This window comes from Chlorocebus sabaeus, chromosome 14, assembly GCF_047675955.1.
Source record: "Chlorocebus sabaeus isolate Y175 chromosome 14, mChlSab1.0.hap1, whole genome shotgun sequence".
Taxonomy (NCBI): Eukaryota; Metazoa; Chordata; class Mammalia; order Primates; family Cercopithecidae; genus Chlorocebus; species Chlorocebus sabaeus.
In genome coordinates this window covers 1,689,322-1,715,167 of record NC_132917.1, presented here as the reverse complement: position 1 = coordinate 1,715,167, position 25,846 = coordinate 1,689,322, and the positions used below count along the sequence as shown (strand labels likewise).

Sequence of the window (25,846 nt, the reverse complement as noted above, 5' to 3'; positions counted from 1 at the left end):
ATATTAATTGCTTGTTGAAAATAACATTTTAAAGTAAGTGTCGTAGAACACACATGGGGCCCTGTGCTGCGCTTTGCATGGTGTGCTCGTCCACAAACACCTCACCGAATTTGAAAAAGGAGCTGAGAGTAGACGGTGACATCATCCTCAACTCTCACAACGCTTCCTCAAAGGATACATTTGCGTCCATTTGTATCTTATACGTTCAGGAGTTTTTGCAGTCTTCAGAGATACTTTGAAAGGTCGCTGTTGAGTCACATTGCTTCTGTGAGGCAGGTAGACTGGTAGCTGTTAAGTTGATCAAATCCCTTATAGATCTAAACACTTTACTGGAGAAATGAACATACCCATTTTATGGCAGTGGAAACAGAAGTTCTGGGAGAGAAGGGCAGCTCCTGATGCTATTCCTGTGGCCAAGAGGAGGAGGGTAGCGCTGGTGGCCAGAATGGAGTCCTGGCTGGATGCATTCCAGCCGGGAGATTTTTAGCAGGACCTGTGTTCCCTGGGAGAACATGAGGGTGTAGCCGTGCGGACCTAGGCACAGTGGACACGTCATGAGCAAGCGCTAGGGAGTGCAGCCTGGGGAGGCAGGGACGGAGGGAAGAGGGACACCCATTCTGTGGGGACATCGTGTTGAGGGGTCTCTGGGGGCATGGTCTGTAGGCTGTTGCTGGAGATGACACAGTTATACATGATACATGCTACACGTGAAGCACCATTTCATGTCCACTTTCAGCATTCTCCCAGGACTGTGTTCTCATGTATATGTGATTATTTGCTATTAAAATTTTTTGGTAGAAATTGGGAACATACTATATATGAAAATTTAAAAAAACCTGCCCCAAAGTTAGTTGGGCCATCCAACCGTCACAGTGTCCCTTTGCTTTTAAGAGACTCACCTCCACCCCATCTCCACAAAAGATTAAATCAGAGCCATTGGAAACATCTTACTGCTCCTTCCCCTCAAATGCTCCACAGATGTGTTTAAGTGGGTCTGATACTGGATTGTTTGAATTGTGGCTTGGGGGCTTTGGAAATAAGCCCACCCATGACTCAGTTTGGATCGACCTTTGAGTGCCCTCAGCTGCAAGTGTGAAGGGAGCTCTGGAATGGCAGGAGCCACGCCCGCCCTGTGCTGCTCGGTTGGGGGCTTTGGCCTTGCTGCTGGGTCTCCTGGAGAGCGCCTCCCCTCCGGAGGCCTGACTTAGTTCAGCTGTGTAGAAATGCTTGGTTTTTGAATACAGTTTCATTCTGTATCTGACACAATAGAAGTTTATCACAGTGGTAGTTCAAAGCTAGTATTAAAGTTTGCCGTTGGACGCCCCTTCCTTTCCTCCTCTCAACCCCAGCCTCTTTGAGGAGGTCACATTTGAAACATTCTTCATTGCAGTCGGGCCGCTCGGGTGCTGGCTGGACACACTGGAGCTAGGCCCTCCACGCCCTCCTCCTGTCCTGCCTTCCTCTCTTCCCTGGAGCCACCACAGTGGTCATGGACTCATCAAAACCAACATCCTCACCACAGTCCAGGCCACTGCAAGCCGTTAATAGTCCCAAACTGGGCCGGGCGCGGTGGCTCAAGCCTGTAATCCCAGCACTTTGGGAGGCCGAGACGGGTGGATCACAAGGAAAGGAGATCAAGACCATCCTGGCTAACACGGTGAAACCCCGTCTCTACTAAAAAATACAAAAAACTAGCCGGGCGAGGTGGTGGACGCCTGTAGTCCCAGCTACTCCGGAGGCTGAGGCAGGAGAATGGCGGGAACCCGGGAGGCGGAGCTTGCAGTGAGCTGAGATCCGGCCACTGCACTCCAGCCTGGGGGACAGAGCAAGACTCCCGTCTCAAAAAAAAAAAAAAAAAAAAAAAGTCCCAAACTGTAGTTCTGTGACAGAAACGCTGACATTGGAGGGGTCTGGGTATGTGGCGCTTGGGGTGGGCTCAGGGAGGTCACATCGCAGAGAAACTACAGGCAGATGCTGCGGCAGGCGGGGCGGGGCCTCTTCTCCTGCAGGATCTCCAGACAGCTGCTGCTCATTCTCAGTTTTTCTCACCATCTACTGGGTGTTCAGGCCCTCGATGTGTGCTGTGTGTTGGCCACCCACAGAAAACAAGACTGGAACCCGCCTTCATGGAATCCCCGTCCAGCAGGGGCTCCCGGAGAGTGAGGGGGCTTCCTGGGAGTGGTAGGATGACCCCAGGTGTGTGCAGGCCTGGTGGGACGGGGGATGGGGGCACAGAGCGCTTGGGACCTGCACTCTTGGTGGTCTGGCCTGTGTCCACATGGGCAGAAGGTTCCAGTGTTGCTGCTCATTGGGTCTCCACCCTCCTGCAGGTCCCGCAGACCCTCTGGGGCTCAGAGTTCATGGGTAGGAGTGGGTCTTTGGGCCTTTTAACTGACTTCCTGTGTCCAGGAGACTACGTCCCCTGAGGCACATTGGCCCCTGAGTCACAGCCCTGAGGTTGATCCTTGGAGCTTCCCTGACCTCCCTTGGAGAATTGGCCGCCTTTCGGAGAGGACCTCTCCTCCTTACACGTAGATAGACGTCACAGGGTGTTGCCTGGCACTCAGGGAGCCAGCTGGCTGGTGCTGGAGAGGGGCCCGCCTACCGGGGACTCCCTGGCTCGCCACCCTCAGCACTTTCCATACCCTCCTCCTCCTCTGCATCCTCCTGCTCCCGGGAAGTTCCCTCACATCTGACTGCAGCTTCTGGGAGCACCCGCAGCCCCGGGACGCCAGGCCCCTCCTCCTTTGGGCAGGAGACTGCAGTGGTCTGGGGTGTGAGTGGGAGCCTGGGGCTTCTCCGCCCTAGGCAGATGAGTCTGGGTTGCATCTGCTGGGAGGGTTCTGCAGGCGCTAGTGTCAGTGTTTGCCTTCCATAGAACAAATGATGACTTCCTGTTTATTGGCACAACAGAGTCAAAGACTGTATTATTGTCACGCAAATACGTTTGAAAAGTACCATACAGATACTTAAAACTTATTTAGATGTTGATAATTTATCTTTGCAAGGTAGTAGGCGGACCACACATTTTCTCAGCATGGGAGCCTGGGAGACGGGTTGATCTTCAGAGCTCTCTGTGTTCTGTGGCCAGAAGAGGAAAATCATCAATGTTCAAAATAAGCTTAGAGAGGGCCCATCCCCAAGAGAGTGTGTGTTGGGACCTTTCCTGGGATGTCCAGTTTGCCCTTCAGGGGAGTATGTGAGACCCCCAGGCTTTCACCAGGACTTTAACCTTTGAAAACCAGTATGTGAGTATGTGAGTGCCACATGTCTGCAAAGTGCCCTCTCTTGTTAGGAAGTCAGAGTAATTGAGCTCTTCTATTGTTAGAACTTGCCTCCCTCCTGTGTGTTTTTTCATCTGTCAAGGAAATAGTTGTAAAAAGAAAGCACATCCTTCTATATGACTCTGAATCCATGGGCGCTCCAGCTTCAAGCGCGGCTTGATCCAGGGTCCACAGGCTGTGATATTCTATGGTTTTCTCCCCTGGATGGGTGACTTGGCTTGCTTCTCTGTTGTTGTGACTCAGTTGGCTGATGTTTGGCAGCTGTATAGTTCCCTTCCGACAGAGCTCAGTCCAGTGGAAAGACAATGCATGACTCATTCTTAGTGCACAAGCAGAAGTTTGGGGAATTGTCTTAATGGATCAGATGGTCTGTGTGGCACACCAGTTTTCAAGATGTCCGTAAGTGGGCAGGAGGCCTTGCCACTGGGTCTGGAGTGCATGACTCCCTTCTGGGGCCATGGATGGCATCTGATCTTCCCTGAACACACTGGCCAGAAGCTGATGAGGGCCCCTTGCCTGGGGTAAAACCTGGGCCTTTTTAAGCAAAGTAAGTGTTGCATTTTCCGGGCAGGAGCCTCAATGGCACAGATCCAGGGTTCAAAATTAAATATGTAAACACAAACAAAGACAAAATTCCAGTCTGCAGGGCAGATCTCATGAATCTCAAAGCTAGGTAAGAGTCGGAAGATCAGGCTGGGTGTGGTGGCTCATGGCTGTAATCCCAGCACTTTGGGAGGCCAAGTCAGGCAGATTGCCTGAGCTCAGGAGTTCAAGACCAGCCTGGACTACATGGCGAAACCACTTCTCTACTAGAAATAGAAACAATTATCTGGGCCTGGTGGTGCGCACCTGTGGTCCCAGCTGTTTGGGAGGCTGAGGCATGAGAATTGCTTGAGCCTGGGAGGCGGAGGTTGTAGTGAGCTGGGATCACACCACTGCACTGCAGCCTGGGTGACAGAGCGAGACCTAGTCTCAAAAAAAAAAAAAGAAAAGTTTGAAGATCAACTTGCGTTATGCTGATTCCCATTGGCGTATGATGAGATAAATACCTTTTTGATTGGAGAATCCAAGTGTTTTTCCTTTGCACATGACGGTAAGAAGCTGCTAAAATAGATGCAAATGCATGACGTCCTGCCGGGCTCACACAGTGCTCTGGGAGGGGAACTCAGGCCCGGGAATCGGGTGATCTCTCAGGAATACAGAGATCTTCCCGGCTCCTACTCAGGGTCTGGATCTGAGAAGCTACTGCCGGCCTCTGGTCTTTTAGGGACCAACATGTACTAATTATTTTAAGTGATAGTTGCATATGTTTTTGGGGTTCAGAAGAAAATGTGATTTATTTACAAGTACCTTTTTTGAGGGAATTCAATTTAAGAGAAGACAAACTTTACCATGTTTGATGCTTAAATAGCCGATCAGGACATTTTATATGTTAGTGGTATCTCTCTCTCTTTTTTTTTTTTGGAGATGGAGTCTCACTCTTTTGCCCAGGCTGGAGTGCAGTGGTGCGATCTTGGCTCACTGCAAGCTACGCCTCCCAGGTTCACGCCATTCTCCTGCCTCAGCCTCCCGAGTAGCTGGGACTACAGGTGCCCGCCACTACGCCTGGCTAATTTTTTGTATTTTAAGTAGAGATGGGATTTCACTGTATTAGCCAGGATGGTCTCCATCGTGATCCACCTGCCTCGGCCTCCAAAGTGCTGGTATTACAGGCACGAGCCACTGCGCCCGGCCTGTTAAGTGGTATCTCTCTATGTGGGCCAGTAGCTCCCCAGGATCGAGGCTGGATGGTTGAATTGTTAAACTGTGCGTGCTGCCGGGCCACCTGCGTGTGACTTAGCACACGGATGTTAGTGGGTGGCTGCATGCTTTTTTTGATGCTAAAGTAATACAACTGATTGATAGATATTTTTCTAAATTGATAACACTAGTAATTTTTGTTTTCTTTGTTTTAAAGTTTATTTTGAAAAACAGGCATTAAGGCGGGTGTGGAGGCTCACACCTGTAATCCCAGCATTTTGGGAGGCTGAAGTGGGCGGATCACTTGAGGTCAGGAGTTTGAGACCAGCCTGCCCAACACGGCAAAACCCCATCTCTACTAAAAATACAAAAATTAGCCAGGTATAGTGGCTCACGCCTATAGTTCCAGCTATCGGGAGGGAGGCTGAAGTAGGAGAATCGCTTGAACCTGGAAGGCAGAGGTTGCACTGAGTTGAGATCGTGCCACTGCACTCCAGCTTGGGGGACAGAGCAAGACTCCATCTCAAAAAAAAAAAAAAAAAGAAAATAGGCATTATATTTTTCCCCATCTAATTTCTCGTCAGATCCAAAAGGCCACAGCAAAATAGTAAAGCCTAAAATACGTCTGAGTGGAAGATTACTCATGCAAGGTAAACTGAAGCTGGCAAAAACAAACAAAACCATGAATAGACTGTCCACTGTTTCGTGGGTTGGATCTCCCTGGCGTAGGTACGAGATCAGTCATCACTGCTGTTTTGTTCATTGGTTTCTTTATTCTGGAGGATGTTGCTTTCCCTCCTGTTTCAAGCGAAGAGGATGGGAGACACAGACCCCCAAGGAGCCTAACCTGGAGGCCTGAGGTGGCGAATGGCAGCCGTCCTCCGGGCGTCTGAGGGCCCTGCGTGTTCGGCGTCTTGTTTATTCCAGATCTGGCTGCCTCCTGCGTCATCTGCCCATGGAAAGCAGGGTTCATGCCCTGCTCCTGTCCAGATGCCCAGCAGATCTGAGCAGCCCCGAGCACCAGCGCAGGGTGTTTACGGGAAAACAGGCTGCGGTCGGCCCCACACCCTCCATCCTACCGGGCTGCTGCGTGTTGAGTCCCGCCGAGCTTTGGAGGTTTAGGAGGAGCCTGCAGGAGCATCTACCTTTTGTTCTACGGTTCAATCAGAAGGAGAAGCTTGACCAGTGACTGTTACCCTATTTGACCTTTGTCCACATGAGAATTTTTACTTAAGAAAACAAAAGCCTTATCAGACATAATGCACATTTTAAAAGGGCACATACTTAAAGTATGTTTGCTAAGTCGTGACATCCACCTCCAGGGTTCAAGTAATCCTCCTGCCTTAGCCTCCTACTTTTAGCTAGTCCTAAGTAGCTGGACTATAGGCATGTGCCCCCATGCCTGGATTTTTTTTTTTTTTTTTTGAGACGGAGTCTCGCTCTGTCACCCAGGCTGGAGTGCAGTGGCCCGCTCTCTGCTCACTGCAAGCTCCGCCTCCCGGGTTCGCGCAATTCTCCTGCCTCAGCCTCCCGAGCAGCTGGGACTACAGGCGCCCGCCACCTCGCCCGCATGCCTGGATTTTTTTAGAAATTTATTTTTAATTTTTTATTTTGTAGAGATGGGGTCTTGCTATTTGCCCAGGCTGATCTACAACTCCTGGCTTCGAGCAGTCCTCCCACCTTGGCCTCTTAAAGCCCTGGGATTACATGTGTGAGCCATTGTGGCTGCCTTGTAATCAGTGATCTTTGATGTTACTACTGTAATTGTTTTGGGGTGTTATAAACCACACCCATGTAAAACTGCAAACCTAACCTAAATGTTGTGTGTGTTCTGACTGTTCCACTGGCTGGCCATTCCTCCATCTCTTTTCCCTTTCCAGGCCTTATTCCCTGAGACACAGCAGTATTGAAATCAGGCCAATTGATAACCCTGCAGTGGCCTTTCCGTGTACTAGTGAAAGGAGAGTTGCATGTCCCTTACTTTAAATCAAAAGCTGGAAATTATTAAGCTCAGTGAGGAAGGCATGTCAAAAGCTTGAGATAAGTCAAAAGCTAGGTCTCTTGCATCAGTTAGTTTATGGAGGAAGTTTTAGTGGTTTGGGAAGAACAGCAAACCAGCCACAACATTCTGCTCAGCCAAAGTTCGATCCAGAGCAAGGCCCCAACTCTCTTCCTTTCTGTAAAGGCAGAGAGATGAGGAAGCTGCAGAAGGAAGGTTTGGAGCTAGCAGAGATTGGTTCATGAGGTTTAAGGAAAGAAGTCAACTGCATAACATAAAAGTGCAAGGTGAAGCAGCAGATGCTGATGGAGAAGCTGCAGCAAGTTCTCCAGAAGTTCCAGCTAGTATCAGTGATCAGGTGGCTACACGCAACGACAGATTTTTAATGTGGACAGAGCAGCCTTCTATTGGAAGAAGATGCCATCTAGGACTTTCATAGCTAGAGAGGAGAAGTCATTGCCTGGCTTCAAAGCTTCAAAGGACAGGTGACACTCTTGGTAGGAGCTAATGCAGCTGGTGACTTTAAACTGAAGCCAGCACTCATTTCCCGTTCCCCAACCCTAGGATCTTAAGGACCGTGCTAAATCTACTCTGTTTCTGCCCTACCAATGGAGAGACAAGGCCCGGATGACAGCATATTTGTTTGCCGCATGGATCTCTGAATATTTTAAGCTCACTGGTGAGACCTACTGCTCAGAAAAAAAGATTCTTTTCAAAACACTGCTGCTCATTTGCAATGCGTCTGGTCACCCAAGAGCTCTGATGGAGAATGCAAAGGGGTTAATGTTGTTTTCATGGCTGCTAACACAAAACATCTGTTTTGCAGCCCATGAATTAAGGACTAATTTTGACTTTCAAGTCTTATTATTTCATGCATTTATTCCATAAAACTATCACTGCTATAGATAGCGATTTCTCTGATTAAACTGGGCAAAGTCAATTGAAAACCTTCTGGAAAGGCGTCATCATTCTAGATGCCATTAAGAATATTTTTGATTCATGGGGGATCAAAACATCAACAGGTACAGGAGTTTGGAAGAAGTGGATTCTAACCCTCATGGACGACTTTGAGGGGTTCAGAGACTTCCGTGGAGAAAGTCACTGCGGATGTGGTGCAAATAGCAAGAGAGCTAGAATTAGAAACGCAGTCTGAAGATGTGACAGAATTGCTGCAACTTCATGATGAAACCAGAACAGATGGGGAGTTGTGTCTACGGATGAGCATACGAAGTGGCTTCTTGAGATGAATTCTACTTCTGGTGAAAATGCTGTGAACATTGTTGAAATGACAACACAAGATCTAGAATATTCCCTAAACCTAGTGGATAAAGCAGCCGCAGGGTTTGAGAGGATTGACTTCAATTTTTACAGGATAGGCAAATATGAGCCTTTGTTTATTTATTTAGAGGCGGAGTTTCACTCTGTTGCCAGGCTGGGGTGCAATGGCACAATCTTGCCTCACTGCAACCTCCGCCTCCCGGGTTCAAGCAATTTTCCTGCCTCGGCCTCCTGAGTAGCTGATATTACAGCCACACGCCACCATGCCCAGCTAATTTTTGTATTTTTAATGGAAATGGGGTTTCACTATGTTGGCCAGAATGGTCTTGATCTCTTGACTTCATGATCCACTGGCCTCAGCCTCCCAAAGTGCTGGGATTACAGGGGTGAGCCACCATACCTGGCCGATTGACTTCAGTTTTGAAAGAAGTTCTACTGTGGATAAAAAGCTATGAAACAGCATCACATACTACAGAGAAACCTTTTGGGAAAGGAAGAGCTAATAGATGCGGCAAGTGTCATTGTCTTATTTTCAGAAATTGCCACAGCTACCCCAACCTTCGGCAGCCACCACCCTGATCCTTCAGCAACCAGCAACATCAAAGCAAGGTTCTCTACCAGCAAAAAGAAGAAAACTCTCTGAAGGCTCAGGTGTTTTATAAAATATTTTTAGCAATAAAATATTTTTTAAATAAAGTATGGTTGGGTGTGGTGGCTCACGCCTGTAATCCCAGTACTTTGGGAGGCCAAGGTGGGCAGATCACAAGGTCAGGAGATCGAGACCATCCTGGCTAACATGGTGAAACCCCATCTCCACTAAAAATACAAAAAATTTTCCAGGCGTAGTGGTGGGCATCTGTAGTCCTAGCTACTCCAGAGGCTGAAGCAGGAGAATGGCGTGAACCTGGGAGGCAGAGCTTGCAGTGAGCCGAGATTGCACCACTGCACTCCAGCCTGGGCAACAGAGTGAGACTCCGTCTCAAAAAAATCAATTAAACAAAATAATAAAGTATGTACATTTTTTTAGATGTAACGCTATTGCATAATTAATCAGCTATATTGTAGTGAAAATGTAACTTTTATGTACTGGGAGACCAAAACATTCATGTGAATAACCTTTTTGCAATTTTTAGCTTATTTCAGTGATCTGGGCCCAAACCTGAAATATCTGAGTGGTATATTTCTCTCTGGCCCCAATTTTTGTGATATTGTTGTCCTACATCTTATTTGTACATATGTTATAAACTCAATACTGTACTTTTATGATTTCGTTTAAGCTGTCAGTTATCTTTTTAGAGATTTAAATAAACAAACATGTTTTTAATTCTTTCCAGTGCTGCTTATTCCTATGCGTAGGTTCATAATTCAGTCCTTTTACTTCAAGAACTCTAAAAAAAGTCTTGTAGTGCAGCTCTGTTGGTAATCGGTTCTTTTAGCTTTTGGATGTTTAAAAAGTGCTTTACTTTGCTTTCATTTTTGAGTGATATTTTGCTAAGTAATATTCTGAGTTGGTGGTTTTCTCTGACACGTTTTTTTTTTTTTTTTCTTTTTTTGACACAGAGTCTCACTCTGTCGCCCAGGCTGGAGTGCAGCGGCACCATCTCAGCTCACTGCAGCCTCCGCCTCCCGGGTTCAAGCGATTCTCCTGCCTCAGCCTCCTGAGTAGCTGGGATTACAGGCGCTCACAACCACACCTGGCTAATTTTTGTATTTTTAGTAGAAACGGGATTTCACCATGTTGGCCCTGCTAGTCTTGAACTCCTGGCTATAGGTGATCCACCTGCCTCGGCCTCCCAAAGTGCTGGGATTATGGGCGTGAACCGCTGCACCTGGCCGACACTGCTTTAAAAACGTCCTTTTACATAGTTTCCCATGAGAAATCTGCTGACACCCATATGGTGTCAGTAGAACATCTGTGTGTTTCTGGCTGCTTTTAAGATTTTCTCCTTATCCCTGGTGTTGAGCAATTGGATTATGATATGCCTTGGTGAGGTTTTCTCTGTGTTTCTTATGCTTGGGTTTTTTAATTTTGATTTTAATTTTTTATTTAATTTTATTAAAAAAATTTTGGACCCGTGGGTTTACAGATTTCTTCAAATTTGGAAAATTTGGGGGTGTTTCATCTTCAGATGTGTTTTCTGTTCCCACCTTTGTCTCCTCTTCTTTGAAGATTCCAGTTGTACATGTATGAGGCCATGGCTCACTCATCTATCGCTTAATTTTTTGTAACTGTGTCTTTTTCTCCATGTGTTTCATTTTGGGTAGTTTCTGTTTTTTTGTCTTGAAAGTAACAAGTCTTTCTCAATATCTAATTTGCTGTTAATTCTATGTATTTTTCAAATCAGACATTGTGATTTTCACCTCTAGAAAATGCGGGCATTAAAAACAAATCTTCCATGACTACTTGATGTCATGACTCCTAGCCTTAGAGTCTGGCTAAGTTTTTTTTTTTTTTTTTTTTTTTTTTAAGTAGAGACGGGGTTTCACCGTGTTAGCCAGGATGGTCTGGATCTCCTGACCATGTGATCCGCCCACCTTGGCCTCCCAAAGTGCTGGGATTACAGGTGTGAGCCACCGCGCCTGGCCATATAATTTTAATACTCTACTAACTCTGCTAACTCTAACATCTGTGGCTGCTCTGGGTTGGTTTTAATTGAATAATTTAATATTCTCAATAGGGGTTGTAATATCCTTCCTTTCATGCTGTATCATTTTTTTAGCAGATTCCAGACAATGGAATTTCACTTTGGTGAGCACTGGACATTTTTGTGCTCTTATAATTATCCTTGAGCTTTGTACTTGGTGCAGTTATATGGAAACAGTTTGGTTCTTTAAGGTCTTGCTTTTAAGATTTGTTGGTCAGGATTGGAGCAGTGCTTTACCTAAGGCTCGTCATTTTCAACAGCTGAACCAAGACCCTTCCCTGTCCCATACCGACTGCCTGTGAATCGTGAGGTTTCCAGTCTGGCTGATGAGACGGCACTACTCACTTCTGGTCCAGTGTGTGTGGGGCCCTGTGATCCCTAATCCATTTGGGTGACTGTTTTCTGGCCGTGGGCAGTTTGTGTGGGTCAGGGCAGCTCAGTGCTGGACGCTCTGCAGGCCCCTGGGCCTTTTCTCTCCCTATCTCGGGAGGGCTCGGGCATCCCATCTCTGTCCTGCCAGCTCTGTCCCCTGGCCTCCCCGGGCTCTCAGCATTGTGTTCTCTCTTAGGCAATGAGCCGGTTCTGTTTTCTGCTCGCTGCATCTGTTTTCCATCTCGCACGAATCAGTGCTCTGTTGGCTGATGCCCAGTCACTTGAAAACAGTTGCTTCATGTATTTTGTCAGTCTTTTGGTGTTTGGTTTTTTCAGTCAGAAGAGAAAGTCTTGCCCCTGTAATCCCATCTTGTTCTAAAGCAGACATCTCCATTCACATTTTAAAAACAAATGTTCTCTGAATTTTTAACCTTCTCTGAATTCTTCTGCAAGCAGGTGTGGTAAAATAAATAACATCATAAAATAATGACCACATGCACATTCTCAAGCTCAAATTTAAGGAAAGATGAAAATGACTCAGTTGTGGTGTTCTCCGTCTGTCTTTGGAATGCCATCGCCTCAGTCAGGGCCGTTGAACTTTAGTTGGTGTCCTGAACAATGGCAGAACCTCATTGCATTAAAACAATGTGAATTCTCACCCCCCTCACACAAATCCCTGGGCAGATGTTCTTGGCTGGGCAGCTCTTCATTGGAGGTTCAGCTCTGAGCGGTCGGGGGTTGGCCGTGGGATAGCTGTGTGTTTTGTGCCTGAGCTCTGTGGGATGTGGCAGGCCAATTTCGTCTGTGGCTGCCCACTTCTGGCAGAGGCAGAGGTGAGTGGTTGTCACAAGCCAAGCTGTTTAGTCTGGCTTGGTAAGAACATGTTTGCTCTAACTTTGACCCAAGGATCCCAGCTCTGCCCCGCCTGCAGCTCCACCGTCATCTGTTCCTGGCCTCGAAGCTGTCACAGAAGGGGAGAGAGGAGGTTATGTGAAGGCTCACTGCTCCCACCTGCTCGGAGCTGACCCGCGTTCCTGCTCCCAGCGCACTAGAGAGATGGCACACGTCTCAACCTGGGTGCAAGGGTGCTGGGATGCGGAGGTCAGCTGCGTGTCCAGGAAGCGGAAGTGGACTGTGAGCTTATCAGTTTTTGCCATAGCTGTCCCAGAGTTTAATAGCATGCAATTATTGCTTGCTTTCTTAAAACTTCCTCCCGCTAGTTCGTGTGTGTGCGCGCGCGCGCTCTCCTCAACAGTGTCCTGTTGACATGGATGGAGCAGCTCTGCCTGCTTGTCACTTTTCGGAGAGGTCTGTGATGTTGATATTCCCTTTGCTTGCTTCTGTGTTCTGGGACTTACAGTGATTTTACCACCTCCCAACCCAGCTTCTAATGTGGGCTGTAGCAACTACTACCACAGATAGTTTTAAAACTCTCTCCCTCCTCTTCTAACAGGAAGAATTTTGTTATCATTTGGGGATTAAAGGCAGTTTATTTATGCATGATGACCCAGAGTGATTATTGTGCTAAGGGTAGAATGGTTTCCGCGACTGGAACCATAGGTCACAGCCGATTGCTTGTAATCCAGTTGCTTAACTGAAGACTTTTCTCTAAGGGATGGGGCAGATTTGGGTTTGACCTCATGTGTACCCTGGGTAGTTAGAGAAGTAATGGGTCACCAGTGAAGCCTTAGAAGGAAGCCAGCAGGAATCCCGAGTTCTCAGCCTGGATCATTGGCTTCTGGGGACCAGGAGTTGGATGTTTGAGAGGTTTTACTCAGATGTAAACATGCCTCCTCCCCTGCCTGTGACTGGGCCGTCCGTCATACCCTGAGCCTGCCCACGGTGCTGCCCTCTAGCCAAGGGGCCCAGCTCTTCCTGTTTACTTAGCACAATTCTAAAGTTGTGTATCAGTTTGTAAGAGCTTTGGAAATTTGCCCCACTGCCTTCTCTCCAGGACCCCTCAACTGCCCATCCATGTTCACCTCTTGTCAGTGTGGAGTTTGGTTAGGTACACAGAGGGGTATAATCTGCCAGGCCTGTTTGCCACAAGGGCTCAGCAGCTGCTTCTCCGACAAGCTGTCGCTAAGAATTATGATGCCTGCTCTTTCACCCACTAATTGCACCATCCGGCTTTCTTTTACAACACATCTTAAAAATATTTTTATGCAAGTTGCACATGTTCATGTTAGAAAAATTTAAAAATAAAGATGAACAAAATGAAACAAATTACATTGCTGTTGTTCGAGAGAAACATAAACTAGCTGGGCTTTGTCCTCAGATGCACACACATGGAAGCGTTCACTTTGGGAGGCTGAGGCAGGCGGATCTCTTGAGCTCAGGAGTTAGAGATCAGCCTGGGCAAAATGGCAAGACCCATCTCTACAAAAAATACAAAAATTAGCTGGATATGGTGGTGTACACCTGTATTCCTGGCTACTCACTCAGAGGCTGAGGCAGGAGGATTGCTTGAGCCTCAGAGGTTAAGGCTGCAGTGAGCTGTGATTGCACCACTGCACTCAAGGCTTGGCAATAGAGCCAGACCCTGTGTCAAAGAAAAGAAAAAAGAAAGTGTGTAGCAGTATTTGTCTGTCTACCTGTTAATATTTATCTGTCACGTATCTATTTTCAAAAATTGGGTCATGATACATGTTCCGCTCTATAATGCACTTGGTGTGGTTTTAAAATCTGAGAATGTATTATGATTGTGTGTCTGTTCAGTAATTAGAGGCCTCCATCATCATTGTTAATGGCCACACGGTATTTGTTTGAAATTTGCCGAATTTGCCTAACAGAATTCTTATTATGGGTCATTTCTTTGTTTCTACTTTTCTGCTCCTGCAAACAATATTTCCTAAGTGTGATTGCATCCATTTTTGTTTCGTTCTAGATTGTTTTAGGGCACATTTTTATAGAAATCTTTTTGAAAAAATTTCAGTAGGTTTTTGGGGAACAGGTGGTGTTTGATTACATGAATCAGTTCTTTAGTGGTGAATTCTGAGTTTTGGGTGCACCCATCACCCGAGCAGTGCACACTGTACCCAATGTGTAGACTTTTGTCCCTCACCCCTCCCCCAGCCTGCTGTGGAAACCCTCTGGGAGGTTTTGATCTGCACCGGGGACTGTGGTTGGCCCACGGTGTGCTTACCCTGTTGTGTTTTCTTCCTGGCCCCTGTTCATATTTTCCTGCGGATGGATGTTCTCTGTAGCTAAGCGGTGATGACTTACCTACTACAGGACGAATACAGATTGCAACTACCAAGGGGAGCCTGTAACAGGTGAGGAGGAAGGGCTGAGGGAAGGGTCGGCGGCCGAGGATGCCGTCTCTCTCACCCTGGGATGGTGGATATACAACCTGTGTAAGTGCTGGTATTTCCTTGCTGAGTAACTGCATTTTGATTATTACAATGTGTTTTCTCTCCAAATGGTTTGATTTTCAGTGTGCCCTGAGAGCCAAACCATCTAGTGTTTGTGCCTGTCATCACGTGTGTTTATTCGCCAGCTCTGTCTTTATCCCAGGTTGTGACCGTTGTGACCGTTTGCGCTGTGTGGCTTGTCTGTAGCTTGTTTGGCCTCTGCCTTACTGTCAGCTGGTCTTACCAGACCCATAGTCATGGTGGGACCTGCACACTGGGCCCTACACTGGGAGGAGCTCACAGAGCAGCCAGCCTCGCACCCTGCCTGCTGTTACCTGGGGCGGAGCCTGGTTAGCCTTGGTGGTCGCGTTCTTCAGAGCCCTGGAACCCTGAATAAGAGTGTTTGGCCTGTCTCGCTTCTGGAGGACTCACAGGGCTACATCTCTGGCCACAAAAGTTTTATCAAATCGTCCTGTTTCGGGTGCATTTCGGTTGAAGGACACTTTGTTTCTGTGCATTGTTGATTCACTGATATTGTTAACGAGCTGTGGCCGCGAACACCGTCCCCTACTCCTGAGTGGAGCTTCTCTGCCACACCTGTTCCTTGTGAGGACAGCACAGACAGAACGGCAGCACTGCTTGCGGGCCGTTTTAAATGGCAAAATCACCAACAAAAGCACAGAGAGTGTGAAACATGTGGCCCTAAATAGACCTTGAAAAAGACCCTGTTTACTGTAGGAGAGGGGAAACAAGAGGGCCGGTGTCAGCTTCACCAGCTCAGTTGTGGGCCTGGGTATCAGGTGACTCCTTTTTTTCCCCATTCTGCGCCTGTCCACAGATAATGGCGGAGGTGCTGCAAGTACTGATTTTTGAGATGAAGTCATAAATTTGGAATCTGCAAATAATGACGGACTGTATTCTCCAGCTGGTAGCTTCTAGAGAGAGGCTCTGTGCTGAGGGCCCAGGGACCTTGCCAGCAGGGGCGCTTGCCGTGTGACCGCCTCAAGCGAAACCTGCCTCGGAATCTGTGCTGCAGGGTTTACGTTAGTTGTTAAGAACAGGACAGTTGGCTGGGTGCAGTGGCTCATGCTTATAATCCCAGCACTTTGGGAGGCTGAGGCAGGCGGATCTCTTGAGCTCAGGAGTTAGAGACCAGCCTGGGCAAAATGGCAAGACCCATCTCTACAAAAAATACAAAAATTAGCTGGATATGGTGGAGTACACCTGTAGTCCTGGCTACTCACTCGGAGGCTGAGGCAGGAGGATTGCTTGAGCCTCGGAGGTTAAGGCTGCAGTGAGCTGTGATTGCACCACTGCACTCAAGGCTGGGCAATAGAGCCAGACCCTGTGTCAAAGAAAAGAAAAAAGAAAGAAAGGAACAGGACAGTCTTGAGAAGAATATCACAAGACAGTAAACAGTTTAGCAGTCCTTAACTAATTTTCTTTAGGGGAGAAAATATCTTGCCTTTCAGGCTAGATCAACTCTAAAGTTGTTGTATTTAATGATACTATTAGGAAGTCAGAACGAACACGCCATGTGGAGGCCCCGCCGGCGGATGCTGGGGATGGAGATGATCTCAGCGATGGACTCACAGCGGGTCTGGTGGGCAGGGGGTTGGATTCCACCAACCTGTGGTGTGATGTGGTGGAGACTGTTCTTGAGAGGGGCGGGAAGGCTGCCTGACTGAGGGCTGAGGACAAATGCACCTGTGTGGTGGAACCGGCAGCAGGTGCAGGGCATGTGCCAGCCTTGAGCTGGGGTCCTGCTCTGTGCTTTCCAGATGTGCTTCCTGGAGGATGTGACCACACCCCTGGAGGCCTCAGCTTCCCCATCTGTAGGAGTCCTGAGGAGTAAGGAAGGGTGTGCGTGCAAACCTCCTAGCAACAGCCAAGCACAGTAGATGCTCTTGCAGTGGAAGCTGCTTATTATTCCGGCTTGCATGGAATCCTGCACATTTAAGTGTGATAAATTGAAATACGAGGCCGTGCCAAGGAAGTCCAAAGTAGGGTCAGGAAGAGGCAGCAGGAGGGACTTGGGATGGCTGTGAGGGGCGGTGGGGCTTCTCCGGGTGGAGCGTGGGCTGTGTGGGACTCGGGATGGCTGTGAGGGGCGGTGGCACTTCTCCGGGTGGAGAGTGCGCTGTGTAGGACTCAGGATGGCTGTGAGGGGCAGTGGCGCTTCTCCGGTGGAGAGTGCGCTGTGTGTGTTCGCAGGGCTCAGTCAGCCGTTACTTCATGGGCTGGCTTTAATTGAAACGGATACTTCGATGCAAACAGGAAATTACAAGAAAGCAGAGTGTTCACTTCATTTTAGAATGGCAATTTTGTCTAACAGACCAGACCTATATGTTTAAGAAACATCTGATTTTCCCTTTTGAGACGGCACTTTGTGCATTCCGGGGGTCCAGGACATGATCCATGAGCGTGCCCTTCCCTTCCCAAAGTCCTGTCCTTATTTTTTAAAAAGCAATTCTCGATTTCTAAAGGGTCGTACTCACATAGATCTATGTTAAGTCTTTGCTAAGAATTACAGACAATAAAAATGGAAATTGAGATTTATTTTAAATAAAATATAAGGCTGATGTTGGTAGAGATGGAGAGATTTTGACTTAGCACTGACTGAAACTCTTTGATTAACATTTTTTTCTGCGGAGACAAAAATAAGACTATAACAGCTCTCAGGCAGGAAGATTTCTTCACTGAGAATTGTTGTGGGAAAGAAACATGGTTTTCTAGACAAAATGCGATATTATCTGTGTGTTTCAGCAGTGGAAAACAAAGGCTGCAGTGTATCTGAAGTCCTTGTCATTGAATTTATGCTCCTTTTCCTAGTCATAGCCAAGCTTCCTTTTGGGGATAAGATGAGACTTGTTGCAATCCTGGTATGAAGCAAATATTTCTAAAAATCTATAACCAGCAGAGCAACACTTTTAATTTTTAAAATATCAGTTAAAGCAGATACAATTACTCATGATTGTAGTTTACTCAAACACATGGATGTTTGTATCAGGCGGCTGATACAATTACTCGTGATTGTAGTTTACTCAAACACATGGATGTTTGTATTGGCAGATACAATTACTCATGATTGTAGTTTACTCAAACACATGGATGTTTGTATTGGCATGGCAACAGGCAGCTGATAGGAGTCTTGAACACTTGTTTTCTTGTGCATGTTTTTTTATTGTACAATTTTCTTGGATCAGTGCCCTTGTCACCCCATCCATTCACATGTTTACCCATCCATCCATAACCTCTCTTTCATCCATTCATTAATCCATCTATCCATCCATCTGTCCATTAATCCATTCATTCATCCATCTGCTCATTTATTAATCCATCTGTCCATCCATAATCACCTATCCATTTATCCATCCATCCATTCATTAGTCCATCCATCTGTCCATTCGTCTGTAATGACCCAACCATCTATTCTTCTATCCATCCATTAATTTACTCATTCATCAATCTATGCATTTATTAGTTCATCCATCTGTCCTTTCATCCATAACCACTTGTCCATCTATTTATCCAGTCATCCATCCACCCATTAATCCATTCATTCATTAGTTTATCCATCTTTCCATTCATCCGTAACCACACATCCATCTATTTATTCATCCTTCTATCCCTCCATCTATCCATCATTAATGCATTCATTCATCCACCTTTCCATTCATTAGTCTATCTATCTGTTCATTCATTCATAACCACTCATCCATCTATTCTTTCTTCCATTCATTAATTCATTCATCCATCTGTCCATTCATTCATAACTATTCATCCATTCATCCATCTGTCCATTCATTCATAACTGTTCATCCATTTTCCAGTCAGCCATCAATGTATCCATTCATTAGTCCAACTGTCCATTCATCCATAGCCACTCATCCATCTATTCATCCATCCATCCGTCCATCCATTAATCCATTCATTCATCTATCCATTCATTAGTCCATCCATTTGTCCATTCATCCATAATCAGCCACCTGTCCATCCATGATGCGTGCATCCATCCATCCACACATCCATCTTTCCATCTAGCTCCTCACCCATGCACCCATCCATCCATCCCTCACTACTGGAATCACTGTGACATGTCCCACACTGGTGACAGCAGCAGGCTGTCCGGTGCTAGTGGTTCAGAAGGGGTCAGGCTGTGAGGCACACCCTGCCGTGTAACCCTGTGCCCCTTGAGCCACAGCCTGTCCCTGCTTCCTCGTACCCCCTCCCATATTTCAAGAATGGTGTTGGAAGCCCAGCTAGAGGGTCATAGAGAAGGAGGTAGCTGTGGAAGGAGCCCCACCTGTAGATGCACACCTCTTTTCTCCTAAGTTCAGAATGCACTGATTTTAAAATACAGCTTTCTTACATTTTTTGAGGGGAGGTTAGAAAAGCCTCCTTTGCTGGGAAGTTCCTCAGAGTTCTGTGTCTAGCAGTCTTTTTCAACTGGTTGTTGAGAAAATAAAGCTCCAAAGAAAATGATGTGGGTGAATATGTTCCAGTTCTTCTGAGGATCACAGCCAGCTAGAATCTGGATGCTGGGATAACCCATGCATTGCACACAGTGGATGCTGCATTGAGATTCTCCTGTTCCCAATTTCTCGTTGGAGAGGGACTGCCAAGCCCCCAGAACTCTGAGGACTCAGTGCCGAGAGAGGAGACTGCATCAGCATCACCGTCCCGGGGTGAGGGAACGGCCATGCTGGCTGGTGACCGGAATAACCTGAGGTCAAGTGAACGTCCACGTGGAGAACTTTCAAGAGGGACTGCTTGGCTTAGTTTTATTCTTTTTTTTTTTTTTTTGAGACGGAGTCTCGCGCTGTCGCCCAGGCTGGAGTGCAGTGGCCAGATCTCATCTCACTGCAAGCTCCGCCTCCCGGGTTTGCGCCATTCTCCTGCCTCAGCCTCCCGAGTAGCTGGGACTACAGGCGCCCGCCACCTCGCCCGGCTAGTTTTTTGTATTTTTTAGTAGAGACGGGGTTTCACCGTGTTAGCCAGGATGGTCTTGATCTCCTGACCTCGTGATCCGCCCGTCTCGGCCTCCCAAAGTGCTGGGATTACAGGCTTGAGCCACCGCGCCCGGCCAGTTTTATTCATTTTACATGTCTGTTTTGTGTCCACTCGCTCAGAAGCTTCCTGATAGTTCATTTTCAGCCCGTCTGTTGTCAACCCTCTTGGGTTCATTATTTCTCGCACACCTCTTTGTCCTGTGGTATTTTTTCATTGATAAAACTGTCTTACTGGGCGCTTTAAAAAGCATTTCTTCATTCACTCATCAGCCTGGCTTGCCTTTCTCGTCTTCCTAACAAGTCATGTGTATGTGGGAAGTCCCCTAGGTCAGATCCCCTTTGAGTCTCTTAGTAACTATTTGGTATAAATATTTCTTGGTTCCATTTTATGATTCATTTCCCCAGTGGAAGTCATTAAAACACAGCCTGATTTGAAGCTTTTATTTTATTTATGTATTTATTTTTTTGAGACAGAGTCTTTCTGTTGCCCAGGCTGGAGTCAGTGGCGCGATCTTGGCTCACTGCAAGCTCCGCCTCCCGGGTTCCCGCCATTCTCCTGCCTCAGCCTCCCGAGTAGCTGGGACTACAGGCGCCCACTACCACGCCCGGCTACTTTTTTGTATTTTTTTTTTTCACATTTAATAAGATTTGTCCACTTTAGTGCATAAAACCCTTTGATATCAGTGTCAACCAGGAAAATTCATGTTAGAAAAAATTGGAATGAGAGCTAATATTCTATATTCAGAACATTCGAGAAAGCATTTTTGACTATTACAAAAGTTTATTTAACAAAAAGTCTAATATGAAAATGTATATGACCTAATTTCCCTATGGAGAGAAGACATGGTTTTCTCTGCTGAACAGCCATTATTTATACTCGTTCCAAGGCTTCTAACATGATGATACTATTTCCTCGTATTACCACCATTCCAGTATTGTTCTGTTGCCCACTGGTTGCCATCTCCACACATTCATCTATCACAAGGTTCATAAAGGGATCAAATCCCCGCAGTATTCCTTGGACATGTCTGCCACCATTTAATTTCAATGATAACTTCTTGTCCATAAATTTTTTCAACTCGGGAGGGTGAGCTTTGCTCATGGCGTATACTCTGCGGGCTCACAGATGCCTTGGAACTAAATCTACTTTTTTGTATTTTTAGTGAAGACGGGGTTTCACCGTGTTAGCCAAGATGGTCTCGATCTCCTGACCTCGTGATCCGCCCGCCTCGGCCTCCCAAAGTGCTGGGATTACAGGAGTGAGCCACTGCGCCTGGCTGATTTGAGGCTTTTAGAAAAGCAACAAGCAAAACTCAATCTGTTTCAGTAGAGTCTGGAGTCAGTTACTTCCTGGGCTTGGTTTGTGAAGAGGGGCTTCCTGCCTGCTGGTTTCCTGAATCCTGGATGAATGCCCAGTGGGATAACATGATTCATCCATTTATTTTGCTCAACTCAAATAGCACACTGGGTCTTTCCGAACAGGAACCACCTCAATTAACCCGTACAGTTGTTTAAACTATTCCCGTTCGGTTGTTTGAATTCTGACACTTCTCCCAAGGTGGCTTCGTCTCCGCTGCCTGCCACATTCGCACCTTCTACATGAAGGAGCCCCGTCCTCAGCCACGCTGCCTGCCTGCCTGTGTTGCTGAATTTTATGTCGACTTGGCTGGGCCACTGCACCCAGATACGTGATCAGACATTATTCTGGATGTTTCTGTGAAGGGGTTTTTAGAGGACAGTAACATTTAAATCTGGAGACTTTGAGTAAAGCCAACTGTCCTCTGTGTTGTGGGTGGACCTCGTCCAATTAGTTGAAGGCCTTAACAGAATGAAGGCTGACCTCCCCTGAGCAGGAGGGAATTCCACCAGCAGAGGCGGCTTTTGGACTGGAGCTGTGACTACCGTGCTTCCCCCAGGGCTGTAGCATCAGTAAGTGGCCAGCATGTGGACTGCTGTCCTGAGTCAGGTGCCCACCGAGGTCCAACCAGCTGCGGTCCAGGAGGACCAGGTCATATGACACACATTGCGAACACTGAGTTGGTCAGCGTTCTTCGGAGAAATGGAAACCACAGGATGTGTGTACATGCGTGCGTGTGTGTGTGTGTGTGAGAGAGAGAGACAGAGAAAAAAAAAGATGCAGAGAGAGAGAAAGAGACGCAGAGAGAGCTGTATCTGAGAGGCAAAGGTGGACGGCTGCCTCCCCAGGCCCTGGTCCTGTGTGAGGAGCAGGTGGTGTGAGAAGGTATGGAGCAAGGCACCCCCTGCAGACTCTGGACTTGCCAAGCCATTACCATCTCAGCCAGCTCCTTAAAATACACCTTCCTCTCTTTCTGCCTCTTTCGTCACCCTCAACCCCACCTCTCTCTCTGCATCCCTCCCTCTCTCTCCATCCCTCCCTCTCTCTCTCCATCCCTCCCTCTCTCTCTCCATCCCTCCCTCTCTCTGCATCCCTCCCTCCCTCTCTCTCTCCATCCCTCCCTCTCTCTCTCCATCCCTCCCTCTCTCTCTCCATCCCTCCCTCTCTCTCCATCCCTCCCTCTCTCTCTCCATCCCTCCCTCTCTCTCCATCCCTCCCTCTCTCTCTCCATCCCTCCCTCTCTCTCCATCCCTCCCTCTCTCTCTCCATCCCTCCCTCTCTCTCTCCATCCCTCCCTCTCTCTGCATCCCTCCCTCTCTCTCTGCATCTCTCCGTCCCTCTCTCTCTCTCTCACACACACACACACACACACACACACGCACGCATGTACACACATCCTGTGGTCTCCATTTCTCTGGAGAACCCTGACCAACCCAATGTTTGCCATGTGTGTCACATGACCTGGTCCTCCTGGACCACAGCTGGTTGGACCCAGGTGGGCGCCTGACCCAGGACAGTGGTCCAGGTGCTAGTCGCTGATGGTCAGGCTTAGCCTAGGTGATGCTGTCTCCTGAGAACTTGAACTTGAAAATGTTCAGGGATCAACAGCTGGCCGTCGGGGCTGAGACCAGAGGGCTGAAACCAGAGGCCTGTGGTGAGAGTCCAGAGAGGTCTGGAGGCCGCTGTTAGAGGCACAGGGGCCCTAGGGAGCCAAGCAGCAGGTTGGCGGGGACCGGCGGGGAGTTCGATGCCTCCTGCAAGGCCAGTGTCCCCTCTTAGGTTCCATGGACCCTCGAGGCACACAGACTTTGTGTGGTGTGTGTAAGGATTCGTGCTGGGGAGAGAACAGTGACCGGGGCACGGACTCGGGGGCCTCATCCAGCAGGGCCTGGGACAGAGCCTGGCTGGGTCGGTTGCTGCCCGGTGCTGCCTGCGGAGGGCCTGTCTCCATGGGGCGTCCTCTTAGGGGACTGCCAGGCTGTGGGTGACAGGCAAAGCAGGGTGGCTGCCTCCCCTGGCTCCGGTCCCACGTGGGGAGCAGGTGGTGTGAGAAGGTGTGGAGCAAGCCCCACTCCGAGTAACTCAGGCGGGAGGCATGGCCGCAGGGCGCCAGGCCGGCTCGCTGGTCTAAGGAGCCGTGAGTGCACCAGTGCAGCCAGCCCCTGGCATCTGAGCTCGGCTACTGTGCCCAGTGTTTGCTTTTGCAAGGATCTTGCGTGGCTCTTAGCGTGTCCTAGGTGTGCCCCTCATACGCCATCTGCGTGGTATGGTCTTCGGGGCCGGGCTTCCTCCATGGCCATAAGAACCCCTCTTTGGGCTGGAGTCGTGGCAGGTGCTGGGAGCTGCCCGCTCTGCCCTGCCCTGGCCATTTCTTCCTCAGCCTGTTTGGCTGTGGCAGGCCAGAGCTGGAGACCGGGCTCAACCAGAGTACTGGACATCACCAGAGAAAGGACGCCTAGAAAGGCCTGGAGACCCGGCAGCCCTAAAGGGACCACACACGCCCTGCCTGCGTCACCCTGTGTGTGCTGCTCCGCGTCACCCTGTGTGTGCCTGCGTTACTGGCCCCTGGGCTCCTGAAGACCGTCTCTGCAGGTGGGCCAGGGCTCTGCCATCCCCATGCACATCAGGTGGGCCGGGGCTCTGCCATCCCCATGCACATCAGGTGGGCTGGGGCTCTGCCATCCCCACGCACATCAGGTGGGCCAGGGTTGTGCTGTCCCTGCAGGCGTCAGGTGGGCCGGGGCTGTGCTGCCCCCACGTGTGTCAGGTGGTCCGGGGCTCTGCCGTCCCCGCAGGTGTAGCTGCTGCACACCAGCCTTTCTTCTGTTCCCCTGACCCCAGGGACCCTCTGCGTCCCCTCTGTCCTCTGCTCTGTCCATGTTTCCAGTGTTGGCAACACCCTTCCTGGTCAGCTGCCATCCTGGGAATTGTGCAGTCTCTCTCCTAAAACTTTGGGCTTGAATTCCTTTGGGTGGGGACACCAGACAAAGAGAGTGACTCACAGGAGGGGCTCAGGACTCACCTGTGGGGTGGGCAGAGTGGGTGAGTGTGGCAGGGCGGGGAGTGTGGCAGGTTAGTGCAGTAGATTCATATGTTGGATTAGTGTGGTAGAAAGTGTGGTAGACAGTGTGGCAGGTTTGGGTGGTAGGTTAGTGGAGTAGCTTTGAGTTTTAGGTTAGTGGAGTAGGTTCGTAGAATTGGGTGGTAGGTTAGTGGAATAGGTGAGTAGAGTAGGTTTGCGTAGTAGGTTAGTAGAGTAGCTTTGAGTTTTAGGTTAGTGGAGTAGGTTCGTAGAATTGGGTGGTAGGTTAGTGGAATAGGTGAGTAGAGTAGGTTTGCGTAGTAGGTTAGTAGAGTAGCTTTGGGTGGTAGTTTAGTGGAGTAGCTTTGAGTTTTAGGTTAGTGGAGTAGATTCGTAGAATTGGGTGGTAGGTTAGCGGAATAGGTGAGTAGAGTAGGTTTGCGTAGTAGGTTAGTAGAGTAGCTTTGGGTGGTAGGTTAGTAGAGTAGGTGAGTAGAGTAGGTTTGAATGGCAGGTTAGTGGAATAGATGAATAGAGTAGGTTTGGGTAGTTGGTTAGTAGAGTCACTTTGGGAGGTAGGTTAGTGGAGTAGGTGAGTAGAGCAGCTTTGGGTGGTAAGTTAATAGAGTAGGTTTGTGTATTAGTCTGTTTTCACACTGCTGATAAAGATACCCGAGACTGGGTAATTTATACAGAAAAAAGGGTTTAATGGACTTACAGTTCCATGTGGCTGGGGAGGCTTCACAGTCATGGTGGAACGCAAGGAGGAGCAAGCCATGTCTTACATGGATGGCAGCAGGCAAAAAGAGAGAACTTTTGCAGGGAAACTCCACCTTATGCCACCATCAGCTCCCGTGCGACGTACTCACTGTCACAAGAACAGCAGGGAAAGACCTGCCCCCATGATTCGTTACCTTCCACCAGGCCCCTCCCACAACATGTGAGAATTCAAGATGAGATTTGGGTGGGGACACAGCCAAACCATATCATTTTGGATGGTAGGTTAGTGGAGTAGGTTGGTAGAGTAGGTTTGGGTGGTAGGTTAGTGGAGTGGGTTAGTAAAGTAGGTTTGGGTGGTAGGTTAAGGGAGTAGGTGAGTAGAGTAGGTTTGGGTAGGTTAGTAGAGTAGCTTTGGGTAGTAGGTTAGTAGAGTAGGTTTGGATGATAGGTTAGTAGAGTAGGTTGAGTAGTTTTGGGAGGTTGGTTAGTGGAGTATGTTAGTAGAGTAGGTTTGGATAGTAGGTTCGTAGACTAGCTTTGGGTGGTCAGTTAGAGTAGGTTAGCAGAGCAGGTTTGGGTAGTTGGTTAGTAGAATAGCTTTGGGTGGTCGGTTAGTGGGTAGGGTGGGTTTGGGTAGTTGGTTAGTAGAATAGCTTTGGGTGGTAGGTTAGCAGAGTAGGTTAGTAGTGCAGGTTTGGGCAGTTGGTTAGAATAGCTTTGGGTGGTCAGTTAGCAGAGTAGGTAAGTAGAGCAGGTTTGGGTAGTTGGTTAGTAGAGTAGCTTTGGGTGGTCGGTTAGCAGAGTAGGTTAGTAGAGCCGGTTTGGGTAGTTGGTTAGTAGAATAGTTTTGGGTAGTCGGTTAGCAGAGTAGGTTAGTAGAGCAGGTTTGGGTAGTTGGTTAGTAGAACAGCTTTGGGTGGTTGGTTAGCAGAGTAGGTTAGTAGAGCAGGTTTGGGTAGTTGGTTAGAATAGCTTCGGGTGGTCGGTTTGCAGAGTAGGTTAGTAAAGCCAGTTTGGGTAGTTGGTTAGTAGAATAGCTTTGGGTGGTCAGTTAGCAGAGTAGG

At 48.2% G+C, this 25,846-nt stretch overlaps 1 protein-coding gene and 1 pseudogene across 2 annotated transcripts in view; one reads left to right on the top strand and one right to left on the bottom strand.

The window, feature by feature from the left end:
- PXDN (peroxidasin) overlaps nucleotides 1–25,846 on the top strand; it is a 112,599-nt gene that overhangs the window by 1,928 nt on the left and 84,825 nt on the right. The window lies entirely within an intron of this gene.
- Nucleotides 20,445–20,825, bottom strand: LOC119627169 (small nuclear ribonucleoprotein G pseudogene; annotated as a pseudogene).